This window comes from Filicampus tigris, chromosome 10, assembly GCF_054856515.1.
Source record: "Filicampus tigris isolate MCC_2025a chromosome 10, RoL_Ftig_1.0, whole genome shotgun sequence".
In the NCBI taxonomy this organism is placed as follows: Eukaryota; Metazoa; Chordata; class Actinopteri; order Syngnathiformes; family Syngnathidae; genus Filicampus; species Filicampus tigris.
This window is the reverse complement of record NC_141226.1, coordinates 24,069,798-24,088,575: the sequence shown is the minus strand read 5'-3', so window position 1 is coordinate 24,088,575 and position 18,778 is coordinate 24,069,798. Positions and strand designations below refer to the sequence as shown.

The 18,778-nt window shown below is 41.0% G+C and overlaps 1 protein-coding gene across 2 annotated transcripts in view; it reads right to left on the bottom strand.

Moving 5' to 3' along the window:
* The window catches only part of dhx30 (DEAH (Asp-Glu-Ala-His) box helicase 30), a 92,759-nt gene that overhangs the window by 68,249 nt on the left and 5,732 nt on the right, over positions 1-18,778 (bottom strand). For both annotated transcript variants that reach the window (XM_086042918.1, XM_086042917.1), the window contains 3 exons: positions 13,104-13,159; positions 11,912-12,043; positions 11,050-11,162 (listed from right to left, as the gene is read on the bottom strand). The gene's annotated coding sequence lies outside the window, so the exon portion shown is untranslated. The remainder of the gene's footprint in view (positions 1-11,049; positions 11,163-11,911; positions 12,044-13,103; positions 13,160-18,778) is intronic.

The window sequence follows — 18,778 nt, the reverse complement described above, 5'->3', positions numbered from 1 at the left end:
CCCTCGCCTCTACTGTAGCTCCCTGCGCTCAACCATTTCAGTTTTCTGCTTGAAGTTTATCTTGTGACGTTTGAGGTAAACACTTGTCAGCAGATAGCATCGGCGGTCCCAGCGGGTAGGGGACAGGCTGTGGGAAAGTATACACAGTCTGAGTGGTACGGCAATGATGATCACCCCCCTTGGATGAGTCTGTAATTGTTGCGTGTCTGAACACCTCCTCCCAGTCTGACAGACACTGTCGCCTGAAACCAATCACTCGGAAAAAGGGATACAGTAAGAGTCCATCCATCCTTCCATTTTCTACAATGGCCGCCCTCATTAGGGTCAAGGCAGAGTTTGGGCGAGAAGTGGGGTACACCCCGGACTGGTCGACAGTCAATCACAGGTCGCATAGACAAACAACTCTACCTTAACACCTGCGGACAATTTAGAGTCTTTAATGAACTCAAAATGTATATTTTCGGAAATGTGGGAAGAAGCCATCGTGCCCGAAGGAAAGTCAAAGCAAACACTGAGAGAACAGACAAACTCTAAGATGAAATTAAAAGGGCTAATTAATAGCTCTCAAAGGAACCGTTCCCCCATCTCATACAAAAAGTGCCTAGTATTGAAAGGTACAAAATGAGTGCTTTTTAGCCCTATTTGCACCAAGCAACTAAGTTCATTGCAGTATTTTCCGACCCATGCCGTCCCACTTTTCAGCACATTTTTCATGTAGTGGTTCCGGTTTGCTTGTGCAGTGTGGAGCAAGACATACTTGTCCTTTGATTGGTTGACAGAGAAAAGTCATTTCCTCATGGAAGATAGCACAATGGCATTAAAGAACAGAACTAGAGGTTAAGAAAAAGTGCACTTTATAGGAACATAGGTTTTCCCAGTTGCCAGGTGTCTTAATAACAGATCTGTGAAAGGCTTTCGTCAAAATATCCAGGGGATTAAAAATTACAGACCACTTTGTACCTACTTTATTGAGCGAGGAAAGAGTGTAGTGTCTAATTGAGAAAGGTGTTTATCTGTCTTAAGTGGGTAAGCAATTGTCCATGTTTTGAGGAAAGACTGCTAGTGTGGATTTTGCAAGACTGAACAGACAAGACTATTCACACTTTATACATGTTAGCAACTATTTTTTTTAAACTTTAAATAACTAATCAATATTCACCTTTTTTATTGAACCATGCCATTTAGAATTAAGCACTACAGTTCTTGCAAAAATAAAGTTATTAGTTCTAGCATTTGTCATAAAACGACCACCCTTTCTGTCTCACGGGAACACATTGAAGTAAAATGGTATATTACTTGTCGTCGGAAAAATATAGTTGTCGTCAAATTTTAGGATACAGCGTCTTCCAGGTCTGGTTCTTTTTGAGTTCTGGTTCAGGTGATCTGGGATTTCTCTTGTAAATTTGATTGCCGGTTGTCGTAAAACTAAAAAGGCCTTATTGGCAGGGGAACCGTTGACAAATTGTAAAGCAGAATTTTCCTTTTTAAAGCCGACATGTAACACTTATGAATGAGTCACAGAGCTGCAGTGTGGCTCTGGTAAACACATTGACATGCTCAGCGCTCAGTGTTCCTGACAGAATATAAACAGATCTGTCTTGCTCATCCACTCTGGGATGATAAAACGCTAAAAAAACAAAACAAAAAAAAACCAACATCATTTATATTCAGCATGACAAATTACGTCCGTAACCAAAGGTGCCAGCCATTCAGGGGTAAGTTTGGGTTCTTTCCAGGACGCTTCGTCAACATAACGAGCCCTCGTAATGTCTCAAAATAACATCAAGTTCCTGCCACTGTTGGTAAGTGGTACCTTCTATTTCCATATAAACCTGTAAAGGAAAATACAGCCATGCAGATGACATGGTGTTGTCCATAACAAGCAATCATTGATCAGCAATGAGTAACTTCATGTATCAATAGCAGTTTACACAATGGACATGAAAATGGTTGTTTTTTTCTCTAATTTACAAGATCCATAAAAAGTCTCAAAGACCCATGCCTGACATTGAACATGAAGTCAGCCATTTTTGTTTGAAGCAACAATTTGGGGTGAATGTCAGGTTGAACTCCTACTCAACTAACTAAATCAGCCCAAACTTCAGTTTCACCAATGTCTATCTTAACAACTTGCACGAAAAAGTCTCAAGTACCCCTGGTCGAAAATTTAACAGGAATTGTCTATTTTGGTTTAAAGCAGCCATTTTGGGCAATTCCAGGGCTTGTACATTTGCGAGCTCCTACGAGGGAATTTGCTGAAATAAAATCCAATCGGAAGCCATTGTACTCAACAGACGGACAGTGGTTCATCTGATGTGGCTACATCATGATGTCAAATTGTGACAATCCTTTCAAGGATTTGCCATGAAAAATGGGGCAGGAAGGCCTGTTTATTAAAATAAATAAAAAAAATCCTAGATGAAAGAATTTCTTGTGAAACATACTCTACATATACAATAACACAGGTCAAGACATTTTTATGAAATTTTTAAATCAAAGATGCAAGTAAACTTTTGGAGATGATTTTTTTGTGGTGATTCTGAATCTGCCCTCATTTTTTCTCTCGCACATCAGGTTTTCATGATAATGTAATATAGTAACATATTTGAATTTAGGGTTAGGTTCAGCAAAACAGGTGGATTTTTTTTCTGAAACGTCATAGCTATAAATTACAATACATTGTAAAATCTGCATTGCACAATAGGTCAAATTTAAGAACAACAATATGTCCAAAACGCGATGTGCTAGAACGAAAATGAAAGATATCATCAAAAATACTTTTAAGGACACATAAATCCATCTCTGATTAAAATTTGCTGTTGACCAGTGTAATCAAATGCAGGGACAATTTCGTGCACTGTATGTTAATATATGATAAAGTGATTATCATTATCATTGCTAACATGTTTTTTCTAGTCATAACAGCACACAAAATGGCTCGCAATGAAAATTTGTTTGACAACCCTTTTTCACAGACAACTAAGAAACAGGCCTTTGCTGACTTTGATCAGATGAGAGGAAAAATGCCCAATTATCAGTATGCGTGATCACAGCATTAGATCGGGACCTTGAAAAGACGGTGAGTGAGATTAAAAAGTGTCATGGTAAAGCGGTTCATGGCTTAAAAAAATAAATGTGGGCTGTATTAGATGTTCTGTGCATAAAGCGGATGGGAAATGGAACACAAAAAAAAAAAAGCAGCCACTTACTCGTGACGGAAAAGTAAAGAGATTTTAAGAGCGTGGCCTCAAACTTGGCACCGAAGTCGGCAGACAGTCACGAAGCCGATCGCGGGCAATAAACAACGAGTCACGCAAATGTACACTTCACATGCAACGCATTCGGTGATTCACTTAAGCGGCTGGCTGAAATTGTACTCCCCTTGGCCCAACTCTTACATATGGCATCATTTCTTGTTGCCGACAAACACGTCGCCACGGCCTAATGCAAGTTATCAATATAACTCTCACAAATTACACCATGCAGGGCGGATCCAAGTAAACTACACTGACCGCCAACTGTATTTGAGACAATGGAAACGTTTGAGTACCACTCCCTGTTGCGGCGTCAGACAACTGCTGCCCTTTACGTCAGCGCTGCACCACAATTAAAACAATCTATGAAAGACAAAGGCCATCATCGAGAAGGAACGGGTTGATCGTCATGACCACCGGCGTGAAGAAGATCAGTGACTACGGATGGCTTTCATGAAAAAAATTACAAAATGACTGCAGCTAATGCGGAACGAAAACTGGACTTGATAACATGCTTGCATATGTTGGACTGGGAAAAAAAGTCTAAAATCGAAAATGGCCCTTTTCCTCTATGTATTATGGTTCCTTGACGAGTAAATTACTAGATCAATGCAGAGGACTAAATAATGCTGATTTGTATAAACAGTGAACTTGAATTCAAAGTAATTAAAGTAGGCGTGTGACGGTATGCTTTATTCTATCACTCCCCACTCAGTACATACTTTGGTTTTAATTTTTCCGTTCACTTTTTCCAGTAAGGGAACAAAAACAAAAGTGCTTCTCTCTGTGTGAACAGGAACAGATTTAATGACATTTAATATGAAACATCAAAGCAGACAATTCTGTTAATTTAATAATTAAATCAGGGATGTTAAACTCATTGTTGTCGGGGGTCACAAAGTAGTTTGGGTTTTCATTGGAGGGCAATTATGACAGTCAACCCATATATATGATATGTATGCCTCATATCACATATACACAAATAATTGATGGATAACTACTTTTGAAATCAGAAGTCAGTAAAAAATGTTGATCAACTATTTTTCAATTATTTTTAAAAAGATGATTACTTACAACAGAAATACTCACAGCATCTCAATGTTATTAGAAGTAAAGACAATTTGCAATGTTCGTATTTTGGAAAGAAACATGAAGTTGATGCACATGATTTGCCTTCGTGGGCCGCATAAAATGAGACGGCAGGCCGAATCTGGCCCCCGGGCCTTGAATTTTACTCCTGTGAATTAAATAACAATATAAGTCATTAAATGGCCTGGCCCCGGCGTACCTCTCCGAGCTCCTCCACACCTTTCCGCAGCCTCAGGTGTGCGGAGCGGGCGCTGCTCGAGGTGCCGAGGACTAAGCGGAGCCTCAGAGGGGATCGCGCCTTTTCGGCTGCTGGTCCTTCCCTTTGGAATGACCTCCCGTTGGATGTTAGGCAAGCTCCCTCTCTGTCCACTTTTAAAACATTTTCAACTCTTTTCCGGTGTCTATTGTTTTATGTTAATTTATTGATTTCACTTGTTGTATTATGGCTATTTTGTTGTTTGTATGTAAAGTGCTTTGATACAGCTCTAGCTGTTGTGAAATGCGCCATACAAATAAAATTGTATTGTATTGTAAAAGCGCGTTTCACTGACTGCTTTGTAGATGCTCGCTTACTTCTAAAATGACAAAAATGCACATATTCGATTTTGCCAACTGCATACTAGTATCCTGAGAAAGATTGATGTGGTGTTTATGACCGTGTTAGCGTAGCTCCGGCCCGCTGGTTCAAAGCGCCATCCTGAAACAAAGGGAGATGGAAGACGACCTACTCGACTCGGTGTGAAATCGCTCCGGGGTCACATGTGTTTCTGTTCATCTGTCTCACCTTACGGCTTTAGAAGATGGGGAGGATAACATGCAATGGTGCGGCGGGCCCTGCTTTTGGGGCCACCTTGCCAGCCCAGATGCAAGCTTTCATCTTTTTTTTAAGAAGCCCTGTTCAGTGGTAATGTTTTCTGCCTGCCTGTGATCATAACACACTGTTGCTCGAGAATAGAACGAGCTTATTATAATGAAGTTGGAGACCCTTTTGTGAGTTTGCAATAAAGCACTCACGCTGTTATTGACAGCTTCTCCACAGAGAGCCAAGCCTGACATTTTCACACTTGAACCCGTGGCAATGCGTATTGCGAAATACACATTTGACCCCATTGCCCGATTGGTGGAATATTTGACGGAAGACAGTCAGATGCAGGTCATTCGTGTGTTGCATTTTTCTTCTTTTTAGTTTTTCTGCGATAAGATGTTAAACATGAGGCTCTCCAGACCGGAGTTGTTGTCCCTACAGAGATAAAGGCTTCCTCTTTTGAAAGGTCCTACTTGTCATCTGGCTGAACTGCTTCATCAGGAAAACGCTATACAGTACAGTACAGCAGGGAATCTGAGTGGCTCCTTGATTTTAATTTAGGGGGAAAAAATAATTAATTAATAAATTAAATTATATATATATATAAACTATCAAATCAAATTATTTTTATTTTTTTTTCAAAACCAAAACATCTTACAAAAAACGCTGATAAACATTCAATATATCTTTTCCCCAAAAAACAGGGAGGGGGCAGAGGAAACAAAATCCAAAATATGAAAAAGTACTGAAAAGAAAAAAAAAGAAAAACAAATCAGAACATGGAAACCCATGGGTGTCGAGCAGTGAATAAACACTGTAGTTTAAAGTTGTAATATCACCAATCACCACTAGAGGGCAGACATGGCTTTATTGCATTTACAATTGGTCAAATACTGCACTATACAACATGAGTGGGCCTAATATTTTTTGGGGGGCGGGGGGTTGTATTTGGCCTCATATGCAGAACAAACAATACCTCGATAATATTACAATTTTTAGTGAGTTGACTGTGAAAAAATGTACAAAATGATTTCTTGCACTAAATGTTGGTTTCTTGTTCAGCAGTTTTGTGTCACCCTTAAATTGTCATTTTCATGCAAGCGGACCCTTTGCACTGGAAAAAATGACACAATGTGGTTATTTTGTTGTTTCAAAACTTTTGTTGTTGGATCAGAATAGTAGATATTTTATACGTGCATTGAAAAATGATTTATCAAACATATTAAGAGCACATATTTTACACATATGCATGTATTTTGTCCATATTTAAAATAGCATTTTTGTCATCTGGTTTGGATATGCGTCGTTCTATGTGGCCCGCCTCGGTAGCCCACTATTAGAGTATCCCTTCTGTATACTAATACCAACAAAGATTGAAAGCAAGTCCAAAATGAGTATTATTGTATTAGCGATTTTGTTAATGGATGTGTTGCTAATGTAATATTGTCATTGTCAGGGACAGGGGACAGCAACTTTTATGATGAAAGGTTTGGTGAAACAGTGCTTGCAAGCAGATTACTGGTTGATACAGATGAGAACAAATGACATTAATGGACAATTAAGAGGGAACAAAAAAACAAAAAACATAAAAATAAAAAAAGCAATGATAAAATAAAAAAAACAAGCATTGGAATGATTTTCCACCGGGGTTTATGTCAGCATTACAAAGGAACATCACGGTGACCGATTCCCTTACTCGCTTTTTTTTTTTTTTAACTCAAATCATCCTTTTGAATGATCCTTTACATAACTTTCAAGTCCCACAGTAAACAGACCAACACAGCGAGACGTCATTTTGAGTGAAAACAGAACATAATGACTATGGAAAGCAGATGGTCCAGGAATGTCCAAATGGTGAACATGTCCAAATATAGAGAGTGCCGAGACCTCGGACCATCAGGATGATGTCAGAATATTTTACCTTTTGGTGATTGCAAATAATTGGAGGAATTTCTTCCAATACCTGAAAGCAATTTTGTCAGGGTGTGGCTGGCGATTGGAGAGGCTGAGCAAAGTTATCCTTATAAGGACAAACTGTCTGATACGGCTCATGTATTGGATCACATTACATTGTACACGGGTACCAATGGAAGTATATCTGAGTGGGCATTTGACTACAAATTGGGTGGAAGAAGGGTAGCTTGTTGGCCAAGTAGTTAGCATGTCCGACACATAGTTTTGATGTGCTTGGTTCAAATCTCAGCTCTGGCACCTGGCATGTTCTCCCCGTTCTTGTTTTGGGGGTGGGGGGGGGGGGGGGGGTTCTGCAGGTGCTGTGGTTTCTTCACACATCCTCAAAACATGCATGTCAGATTCACTGAAGACTAACTTGTTCGTAGGTGAGAACGGTTGTTTGTCTCTATGTGCCCTGCGATTGACTGGTGAGCATGTCAGGGTGTACCCATGTATTTTTCTTACAATCACAAAAAGTGTAATGGTGGAACCCTAGTCGTAATTAAGAAACAGCAGGTGGGCATACAGGTTAAAAGTGTCTTAAGCCACTTTTACACTCCCTGAAAAACATTGGACCTTCTTTCAGTGTTGCTGTTCTGGCTTAGAGTACCGAAATGGAACGTTTTAAGAAAAAAAATCTGCCTTCTGATGAATTCATCAGCGCCTCAGCAGACGCAAAACGCCTGAAAGACGCGTCAGAGGTGTTACACCTGACACTCACTTCTCCCGCTCTATCATGTTAAAGCAATTGTTTTTTGCACTCATGGTGACATCATCAATTATCTGATGTGTAGAAGCATGCGCTTTAATGGCGAAATCCTGCCTTCGCTAGGTTCTGCATATAAGGGAACGCGGGTTTAAATGCGAGTTTGTTTGTTCCGCTGCGGCTATTTTGCTGGCCATCTGCGTGAAAGAGAAGTGTTGGTATATCCCACCTCTCACTCGTTGCCATCCGGGATAAGCTGCTGCTCACCTGTGACCCTGATGAGGACAAGTGCTATGAAAAATAAATGGAAGGATGGATCTGTGTGAATGGATCTATCGAAAATCATGTTCTTCATTGTTACCAGTGCAATTAAGATTCAAGGAAGCCCCACCCACTCCCCCCTCCTTTTGCACTCCCTCATGTTGTATTTAATATGCAGTGACACTTCGGTACAGTGTCTAGGAGCCAGACAGCATATTGGAAACAGATTTCAGAGCAACGGATTACATTTATAGACACAATTGCATTAGATGATCCCACCCATGAATGTCAAACTTGAAGGAAACTCTCAAGTGGACAAAAAGTCTGAGGAAGGTCAACAATTGGTACGCTGTGCATCACATCTATGTACAAATTTATATTGAAAAAAAAACACTATGTTGTCAGATAATGTCTGGAAATAGCATCTGATCTCAACATGTAATGGACAGGAAGATAAATGCACCTACTATGGGCAATTTTATTATTATTAACACAAAAAAGTGACTTTAGTGCTGCTGCGGTGGGCTCAATGGCAATTAGCTCTCTCAATGCAATCCAGATGTGTGTTTGATTAAAGCTTTGAACAAGAAGGCGACAGGTCAACACCCAAAAAGCCTCAAACAAACAAAGAAACAAAAATCACTCTGCAAAAAGACACATGGGTGGATACTCCCCACGATTTAGTTAGCAAATTCATTCATGTGGTATTGTCTTCGTGATTACTAAATAGTACAGTGGATATCTCGAGAGTGACCGAATTTGAGCAAAATGTTTGGTGAAAAATATGCAAAAAACATCAGAATTCGGATTGCCAGCAAGCCATTCAAGACCCTTAATTTCTTTTGACTCTGGGTAACTTATTTTTACATGTTGGGAATGTTAAAAATGTACTTTAAAATAAATATATAAAAAGTACATCATTTTTTTTCTATATAGCTGGACTTTTACTTTAAAATACCCATTTCCTGTGTATACAGTGCCTGAGTATTATCTTAAGGTTGACCGCCGAGGAACTAAAATGGGGTAATGTGACTGAATTTGAGAAACATTGAGAAACAAATGATCGCTAATATTAATGCTATACTGCACAGTCACAGACTTTAGAGCACATGCCAACGCAATAGGTGGCGCTATAATCCTTAACCGTATGGATTAGCCAATCTAAAAATGTAAGAAAGTCATAATTAAAAAGACGCACGATAACATGTCCAGCTCCGGTCGTCAAGGGCCGCTTTCCTGCCTGTTTTCCATCTGTCCCTGCTGCAACACACGTGATTCAAATGATCAGCTCATCGGCAAGCTCTGAAGAAGTTTGCTAACGATCATGATCTTTTGAATCAGGTGTATTGCAGCGGGGATAGATGGAAAACAGGCAGGACAGCGGCCCTTGAAGACCGAATTTGGACAACCGTGTTTAACAGGAAGCCCATTTTAGCCAATCAAAAGCCTCTGCTTAAAAAGCCAAATAGCAATAGTTTCAAAATGAGGGAAAAGGGTAGTTAGATGTGTTGACTGAGAAGTTACTCCTAAATATCACACTTCAACATTAAGTTAACAAAAACACCATGCTGAAACTGAGAAAAAAAAACTCTACTTGTGGACAAAAATAGGAGCTGGCCTGAAGTGCATTGGTTGGCTTTCCAGCAATCTACTGACCATTTCAGCACCGTGTTGCCAAAACTCGCAGGAATGTGTTGCTTTGGAAGTTTGGAAGATGTGTTACCAAGGAAAAAGGGCCTCTAAAAAGGTGCTTTTTTGGGGTGGGGGGGTGCTGTGGGGTCGGGGGGATAAGTATAGAGCTAAAATATTAGTCACAGAATTGAACCTCGAACACCGAAAACCCAATGATGCAGTTTGAAATGTGTCCAAGATTTTCTGGAAAAATACATCTCTAAAGTTGCACAGAGCTTCTAGGCTAGCTATCCATCTTGAAATCTGGTTTGAACAGACCTTTATAACAGCTATGAAAGGTAGTTAAAGTGTAATAGTTTTCCATGTCATGATTTCATTATTTAATCCTCTGGGCAAATGAATACAGTATGGTAGATAGATGCGGCGAGAGCATGTCTACATGGGCCCAAGAGAGAGGAAAGACCTTTGTCTGTATTTGGAGAGCACAAGTCACTCAAGATAAGATATATTTAAAGATGTATAAACACAGATAATGCCGTATTTGTTGTGTTTTGCCCACTGACTGTGCAGTTGTTGTCTCATCCTTTCAAAATCGCTCTAGCACTTCAAATATTTAGAATGCTAAATTGACATTGCCATACTTCAGTTTGACTGCCATAATTCGTGTCATTTTTTTGTAGGGTGGTTGAAACACAAATACAAATGTACTATTTACTAGTCTTGTAATTAATACAAAATGCTTCAGAAATCATATTGTTTCAATTATATTGAGTACCTATAGGCCAGGGGTCACCAACGTGTTGGCCACGGCCACCAAGTAGCCCCCAAAGACCACATGAGTAGCCTGCCGGCCTGTTCTTAAAATAGCTCGCCATTGATGGGACATTGCGATTTTCGAAGAATGATATAGAAGTGATCATTTGAGTGAGCTGTAAAATACTGGCTAACGTTTTGTACACAATTTGATAGCCAGCGAATGCAAATTGAGCTCCCCAGTTCCATCAGTGGCAGTAATGCACATTAAGTGTTTGAGGACAACTACTACTATTATGAATAATAATAATAATAATAATAATCTGGATCCCAACATCAAACCCAAAAATGCAGTAGTTCCTGAGGTACGCCACGTCACCCTTGGTGGTAATGTCGAGGTTAAGTGACTTTAAAGCTCAGAGCAATTAATCACTGCCATTCTAACAAGTAATGACCTTTAGTAGACAGAAGAGAGTTTGTTTCCTTTCCACACTAAATTCACAAGCCAGAGAAATAAACAAATGCTTAATAAGTAAAACACATCAGTGAGAAATGACGGACAGCTTCTCAGTTTTTCACTTGAGGTCATCTCCTACCTCGTGTGGCATCCATGAGCAGACAACATGGCTGCCTGTAAGGCGTCGTGTTCCCTGAGCGACACTTGGCCCACACACGGAATCGGAGCGTTTGACACGTTTCCCTCACTGAGCTACCAAAACACAACACAAACACACACCCGGCCGACTTTAAGCACTATGGGATACCCTCCATGTTACCACAGCAACCAGATTAATAACATACCTGCTACTCAATCGCATAAAAAGCAAATACATGAACATGTTTATTCTGCAAACTAACATTTGCTAGTTAGTTGATGATAGCAATCTAATATTAGCTAGCCAGCTAACTAAAGCAAACTACGGCTGTGTCCGAATATAGGCGACACGCCATTTTGTAGGGGTGTCTGAATGTCCAGAGGGAAAAATGTAGTGTACTCAAAATGACCCAGAATGCACTTGGAAAGGTAATGAGCATCAATTGTCACTCAGCAGGTTATATAGACACACCTTTGCCGTAAAATCATAAAATATGATAGCAAACTATCACTAGCTAGCCAGTTAGAATCAAACAGCTATGTAAAGTTAACTTACAAAACTGTTAGTTGAAAAAGTAAGTGTGTAAGTTAAAGTTTAGCCATATGGTAGCTGTAACAGGGTAACATTTGATAGCAAACTAACACTAGTTAGCTAGCTAAGGATGGCACATTGCCTAAAGTTTTATTTACAAGGAATTTCTTTGAAGGGCCCTCTGAAGACAGCATGTAAATGTGCTACTGTACCGGCCACTCGACAGGATAAAGCCAACAAAATAAGTCACGGTAATGTCAATTGCGCTACACATCCTACATTCACTGTACTGTAAAAACTGTATCTGTGGTATTTTTTTTTCTTGACTTACTACTAAAAAAGAGGCTGTGGGGAAAATGTGAGCGCAGTCAGCGTCAGGTGAGTCATTTTATGTTCAGCAGTTCAACTTGCAGTCTAGTCCAAACCGCCCGCGTCGTCTTCTTTAGACATCGCAGGTCAAACGCTGGTGGACGTGAGAGAAAAAAAACAAACAAGTAGTTCATTCTGATGCATGACAGGTGTGTGTTATATTTAGCTATACCTAAATTTCTGCTGGCAGGATCTCAGCCAGATGACCGCACCTGTCAGACTGAGGCGTTCAAGATGTCTTCACTGTTTAGACAACCTACCGAAATGTTATTCCCGAAGAAAATTAGCTAGATTGAAATCTTCTCGCTCAAGGCGCTCCAACTCTGTTCCACTTCTGTGAATTTGTGATGCTGGGGGTGCTGATTAACCTCCAATTCAATGACTTTCCAAACAGGTTTCCCCATAGGGTTAGGGTAAATAACCAGCTCCAAGGTGAAAAGTCCCTACCACCATTCATTCACTCAGGTACACTAACATTTAACATTTTAAAAAGACATTCCCTGGGGTCTTAATAACACATGTCTGTGGCATGCTTCCGTCAAAAAAAATCCAAGGATCACAAATTGCTGTAATTTTAAATACTCTATTTCTTATCTCGATGAAACTTGACAGTTTTTAGCAAGTGAAACAGCCCTTATACTTATCCACACCATCACCGTGTCGTCAGCTTCACACTGAGCAATCAAGAATGTGTTGCTTATCAGAAGCTAACACTTTTAGCTAAAGCTAATCTGTGCGTCCAACAAAGCTCATTGCAGCTCTGCTTATCTCTTGACTTTTTTGGCATCACACCTGTGGTTGATATGTGTGTTTTTGCATGATAGTGCCTCTCTTTCGGGAAGAAATTACCGGTACTGTTTCATTGTTTTAAACAACGATTTTCAATCTTATCCACTGTCCAAATAATCAAATGGGGGGGAAAAAAAACAAAAAACAATTGAAGGTAGTGAAATTCTAATCAGATTTAGCAATTTGACCATGCAGTCAATGAAAAAGTAGTAATAACTGTAAAATACACTGCAGGTGTAGACCAGCTGTACCAAATAAATTGTCTGATGAGTGTCTTTCTGAAGTCTCTTTTTATAGAGGTACCAAGAGCACATTTTCCCCAAGAAAATGTCAAATTATTCCTTCAACACTTTGAAATACAATACCTCCAAACGGCAGCCGAGCAGTGGGCACGCTGTAGTAGTTACAGGCCGGTGGTCTCCTGAAATGTGGAATGACAGAAATTATCAGTAATAGAACTACTGCAGACCCTCATGCGTGTGACGTGGTAGCAAGGCGGCACATGGGGCTATAAACTACACCTGTCGGTCATGTTGTTCATGTTGTCCTTTTGCTTTTATTAAAAAAGGGTGGGTTCAAACAAAAGTTCTTCTATGTCGTGTATCCAATCCAGATGTAAATAAATACCTGGACATAAAAGGTGAAACGTTGACCTTCACTATTGCTCGTCTTTCACTTTCTTCCAGGTCACATGTTCCAGTTGTTTCGGAGCCAGAGCTGGATATAAAATGTGAAAGTGAAGGAATTGGCTGGACAGTTCCAATTATTTTGAATAGGGAGTGCATATGGAACAGCAAGAGCAAAATACTGTATAGCGTTTTGCACCAAATACTCTTCTGGGAATACTTTCTCCACTAGATGTTGGCGTGTGAGTGTGTGCTAGTGTGTGTGTGCATGTGTGGCGGTGGAATTTTTGTCCATTCATCCGGAAGAACATTAGTTAGCTCACTGACGTTGGACCCAAGAGAGGGCCCAATGGCTCCTAATCAGAGAAGTTGTGTTGATTGACATACTCGGACAGTGTCAATCAAAACTGAGCGTTATTATCTTTGTGAACGCTGATATTTCAACTACAGCACTTGCATGGGATATTGTTACATTTTGCAGGTGTTCCCAATGTTGCACTGTGGAGAAACATTGCACAATAGCCAATGAGGAGGTGCCTGGTGGATGTCAACATTCCTGTGAAGTCCGTGTCGCTCTGTTTCCAAGTTGTAATCAGATTAAGCATGTACAAATACAGGCTTACCCCTTGTGTGGTCTCTCGCCCGTGAAAACCTGCCACCCAAATCCCATTAATAGCCCCTTTTAATGAAAGGATAATACCTGTGGGATATTGTATCATTATTGTTGCTAATATTATTAAACTGTCATTGACTGACACTCGTGTCACATGCTTTCGAGATGCCGTTGTCAGACCCCCATTATTGAATTCTACACATTCCGCACGAGATTTTGCCAGTTGGCTGTTATCAGAGAGCTTAAATGAGAAGATGCTGAGTTCATGTGAATTTGGTAAATCACGCTACAATAAGCTCTCATTTCATTTTATCTGCTCGCCTGTAATCAGTGTTTCCAAAGAGAGGCAGGGAAGTCTGACAAAAAAGGTGTGAAAGATGATGACAGATGTTGCATTTTCTTTGATGGCTTTGACCTCACAAGTGCCGCTCGGCAGCCGACACGCCATAAATACACGCCCGGCGTTGGACGGGAGGCAGACATGACCGGGGTAGTGCCGTGTGACCTCACAATCTGGCAGGCTGCAGGACAACAAGCCTTTTTTTTTTCCCCTCTCGTGTGCATACACCATTTTTACACACACTCTGAAAGATTGCAAAACATACAGACTGCACCAGACAGTACAGTTGCAACTGTACTTGAATAAATAGCTCGTACAGGTAGGGTATATGTACAATCAGGACAATAAAACTGTCATCTTTGATGAGCCATTAACATTGCAAAGTGTCAAAGAGAGCAAGCCATTTTCAATCATTTAGATTGGTCTGGTATATTTAATTATTTTTGAATTTTTATTTCGTTGTGTTTTTAATTTTATTGAATCTTAAGAATGGCATAATTGTGGTTGTCTAAGCAAGATCTGAACTTCATATTATTCAGTTTGTCATTTTATGTGAATATACGATGTGTCGGGACAGGAGAATTGAGTTTTCAGTGAAATATTCAGAAATATTCAGGCCCACCCCGATTTTTCCAGGCCCACCCATTAGCCACGTTCTGGCTCCGCCCCTGCTACACACAAACGCACACAGTATGAAGGGAACTGACAGTGCCTCCCACTGGCTAGAATGCTTTACTACACACATCTCCATCATCAAGTTGCTTGCTTCAATTGAGCAGCAACAGCGAGCGACAGAGTTCTATAACAGGTCCGGCAATTCCAATCGCGGAGCCACATGGAGGGTTTATTAGAAGCAGATGGCCTCGCGTTGCCTTACAAGATGGGCCGAGGCAAAAAAACACCGGGCTGGCTTCTCCCGAGTCTCTGCTCTGGGGGAACCAAGAGCGACCGGTCCACCCATTTCCTTTCCTTGCCCTTCCCAGGCATGTCAGAGAGGAGCCAAGCCAAAATGGAGAAGAAAAAAAAAAACATCAGACCTGCAGTGGCTTTTTGGAAGAACGGTGCGGTCATTACGATTGGTGACAGAGAAGGTGTGCGGTAGAGAGAAGGGGGGGGGGAGGGGTAGTCCAGAGCCAAGACCTTTAAAAAAAGAGCCACAAAATAAACAGAATGATAAAATACTAGGACATTCCGCTACCCCACCTCCCCCATGTGACATTCCGATGACTCTGCTAACATCCAATGAGTATCACTAAAATTTTAAGTGCTGCTATGTCACCGCAGCCATTTTTGTCATTTTAAAAGGCCGTTAATTACCTCCGCCAATCATGAAAGGCGACAAAGTTTTGTTTTGATTGTTGTTTTGTGGTTCGTTGGTTCATCGTCCGATGACGCAAAAATTCCGCCAAATAACCATGAAAGTTTGTGGCAAAACCAAACCATGAAAGTTTGTGGCAAAACCAAATAAATGTTGGTGCTAAATCATATAAAAATAGAGGAAATGATTTTCTCTTTTTGGTATTTGAGTCGCACGGTGGTCGACTGGTTAGCACGTCCGCCTCACAGTTCATGAAAGGCGACAAACTTTTGTTTTGATTGTTTTGTGGTTCGTTGGTTCATCGGCCGATGACGCAAAAATTCTGCCAAATAACCATGAAAGTTTGTGGCAAAACCAAATAAATGTTGGTGCTAAATCATATAAAAATAGAGGAAACTTTCTCTTTTTGGTATTTGAGTCGCACGGTGGTCGACTGGTTAGCACGTCCGCCTCACAGTTCAGAGGTCGTGGGTTCGATCCCGGCTCCGGCCTCCCTGTGTGGAGTTTGCATGTTCTCCCCGTGCCTGCCTGTGTGGCTTTTCTTCGGGTACTCCGGTTTCCTCCCACATTCCAAAAACATGCATGGTAAGTTGATTGGACTCTCTAAATTGCCCCTAGGTGTGATTGTGAGTGCGGATGTTTGTCTGTGTGTGCCCTGCGATTGGCTGGCAACCAATTCAGGGTGTCCCCCGCCTACTGCCCGAAGACAGCTGGGACAGGCTCCAGCAGGCCCGCGACCCTTGTGAGGAGAAGCGCTATGGATAATGGATGGATGGTATTTGAGTCACTATGGAGCCCTTCGCATTACTGTTTGTCTATTGAAACACCTTCATTCTCAATATTTTTCCTTCTCTTTTTATTTGAGTCACAATGCGGTATTGACCCCCTCCAGTCAACAAGGGTATAGTCCCGTTGTCTTATGCTACTAACAAGCTAAAGCTCCAGACAAAGTTAACAAACAGAATACACAAACAAAAAGGTACGCAAATGTATTGTCTCTTTTTACTATATGAGTCATTAAGAACTAATTACCCCTCTCACAAGAATGAAAATGGTGCAGTTCAGTTTTCTTGTGTCACCCTCCATGAACCAGGAAATAGCCTGCTAACTGTCAGACAAAAAGTTGCACTACCGTTTTTCATCCAAAAAACAGTACAGTCCTGTAGTCTTAGATCATTTTCCCTGAACCAGGAAGTTGGCTAGCTGACAATCAAAAATATTGTGCTCCAGAATTCTTTCACTTTTGTTGTATTAATTTTTCTCAGGGAATTGATCTCCCTGCTCAACAATCAAAACGCTATGAAAGGAAGGAAGTAGCCCGGTTTCATGTGCACTGTATATCCACCAGACTTAAAGACATTCAACTTTTACAATGAGTCAAGAGTAACTTTATCAATTTTTGATCAATAGGGTAGAACGAGTCATTCATTCAGTGTTCAACTGAATGTTCTGTTTAATTGTCTAAATGCCACAAACAACATGAAATGTTACAGAAGCTACATGAGTAGCATGATTCATTCTCTCCTTTCGACATTGCATTACTGTTGCTCATTAAGAGCCTCGCTTCTGATCCTTTGCAGGCACAACGAAAAGCACGGCGAGATCTTTTTCCAAGCAGGTGGAGAAACTTATGAGTATGGGTGGATTTCCTGAGGAGCATAAAAATGTGGCGCAGAAAACCTGGGAAAAGCAACACAAGTCCCTAGTAGGAGCATCTGGCATTGCCTCCTATACGTAGTAAAGTAGTGGAATAATAATATAGCATTACATAATTTTGTTTTGGGTGGCCTTGGATACCGCCACCCACCTCCCGCCCCCCAAGAAAGAAAATATAAAAACAGTGGCTGCTCAGGGAATTCCCCGACATCACTTACGTGTGTTTTTGTTTGCTGATGGGTTTTTTTTTCTACATCAAGTTAAAGAGTGTGATTTACTCCATGAGAATGAGCGCTTTTGTTTCCGATTGAGGAAACAGGTGAGAGTAACAGCAGCTAAAGCATCAGGAAGCGCTCATGATAGATCGTTAGAGAATACACCGACTCGGAGGAAGCTAATCCGTTTACATGCCAGAAGTTTGGCCTGTTGAGTCAATTGACGAGATGCGCGCACAACAAATTTGAGTCTTTTGCATCCCCTACAACCAAAGCCAGCAACAGCCCAATTCTCCGATATCTCTGAAAGATGATCCTGAGCCATCGTTCTGTGTTGTGGACTCGCGATTGTGGTTGGATACATGGTATCCCAAATTATAAAAATTGATGATTTAAAAAGTCAATCAGACTCAATACAGTTCAATGGCACATTAGGGTTAGGAAGGAAAATCCTTTTGATATATTTTTGCTCTATTAACAGGTACATCTGGTTAAGCACAGACTAAAGCCATGTGGATAACTGCATAGTCAGATGAATCCTTCAAACATTAAGAAGCACGCTATTTTCTGTTCCCAAGGTAAGTAACGCAGTTGTATTATCCGTTAAATAAAGTGGCTACCACATCTGCTTCTGCTAGCCTAGTTTTCTCCCACCTTCCAAAAGCCTGCATGTGATGTTATTTTCATTGAAGACCAATTTATCCACAGGTGTGAACTTAAGTGTGAATGGTTGTTTGTCTTTGCGGGGCTTGCTGGCAACCAGTCCACGGCGTAACCCGCCTCTCACCCAAGTCATCTGGGATAGGCTCCAGCTCACCTGCGAGCCTAATGAGGACAAGCGTTAGAGAAAACTGATGGATAAATGGTATGTCGTTGTGAGTTCAAAATGCTCACATTTTTCCACTAGCCACTGAGCCAACACGAGGCTAGCTGCGCTGAAGCGTCAGCACAAACTAATAAAAGCATTATTAGCACAATCACAGCCACAATGTGGTTGCATGCATCAGGAGATGATTGACGGCATCTGGTGTGAATATGCTGAATTTGTCCAAAAGAGTGTAAAAACCATCTACTCTGCATAGCCACCCCCCAAAATGAAGGCAGGAGGCTCGTTGACTGGCATGAGTCCTCCTGTCAAAGCAGGGCGAGCCTCTTGATGTGGCTCTGCCGTTTCCTCCGAGGCTGGCCTGTCTATACAGCACGGGGGTCCGAGGAGTGTGGGAAAAAAACAGTGTGAAAGGGAAGAGAGGAAGTGTGTATTTATCTCTGTTG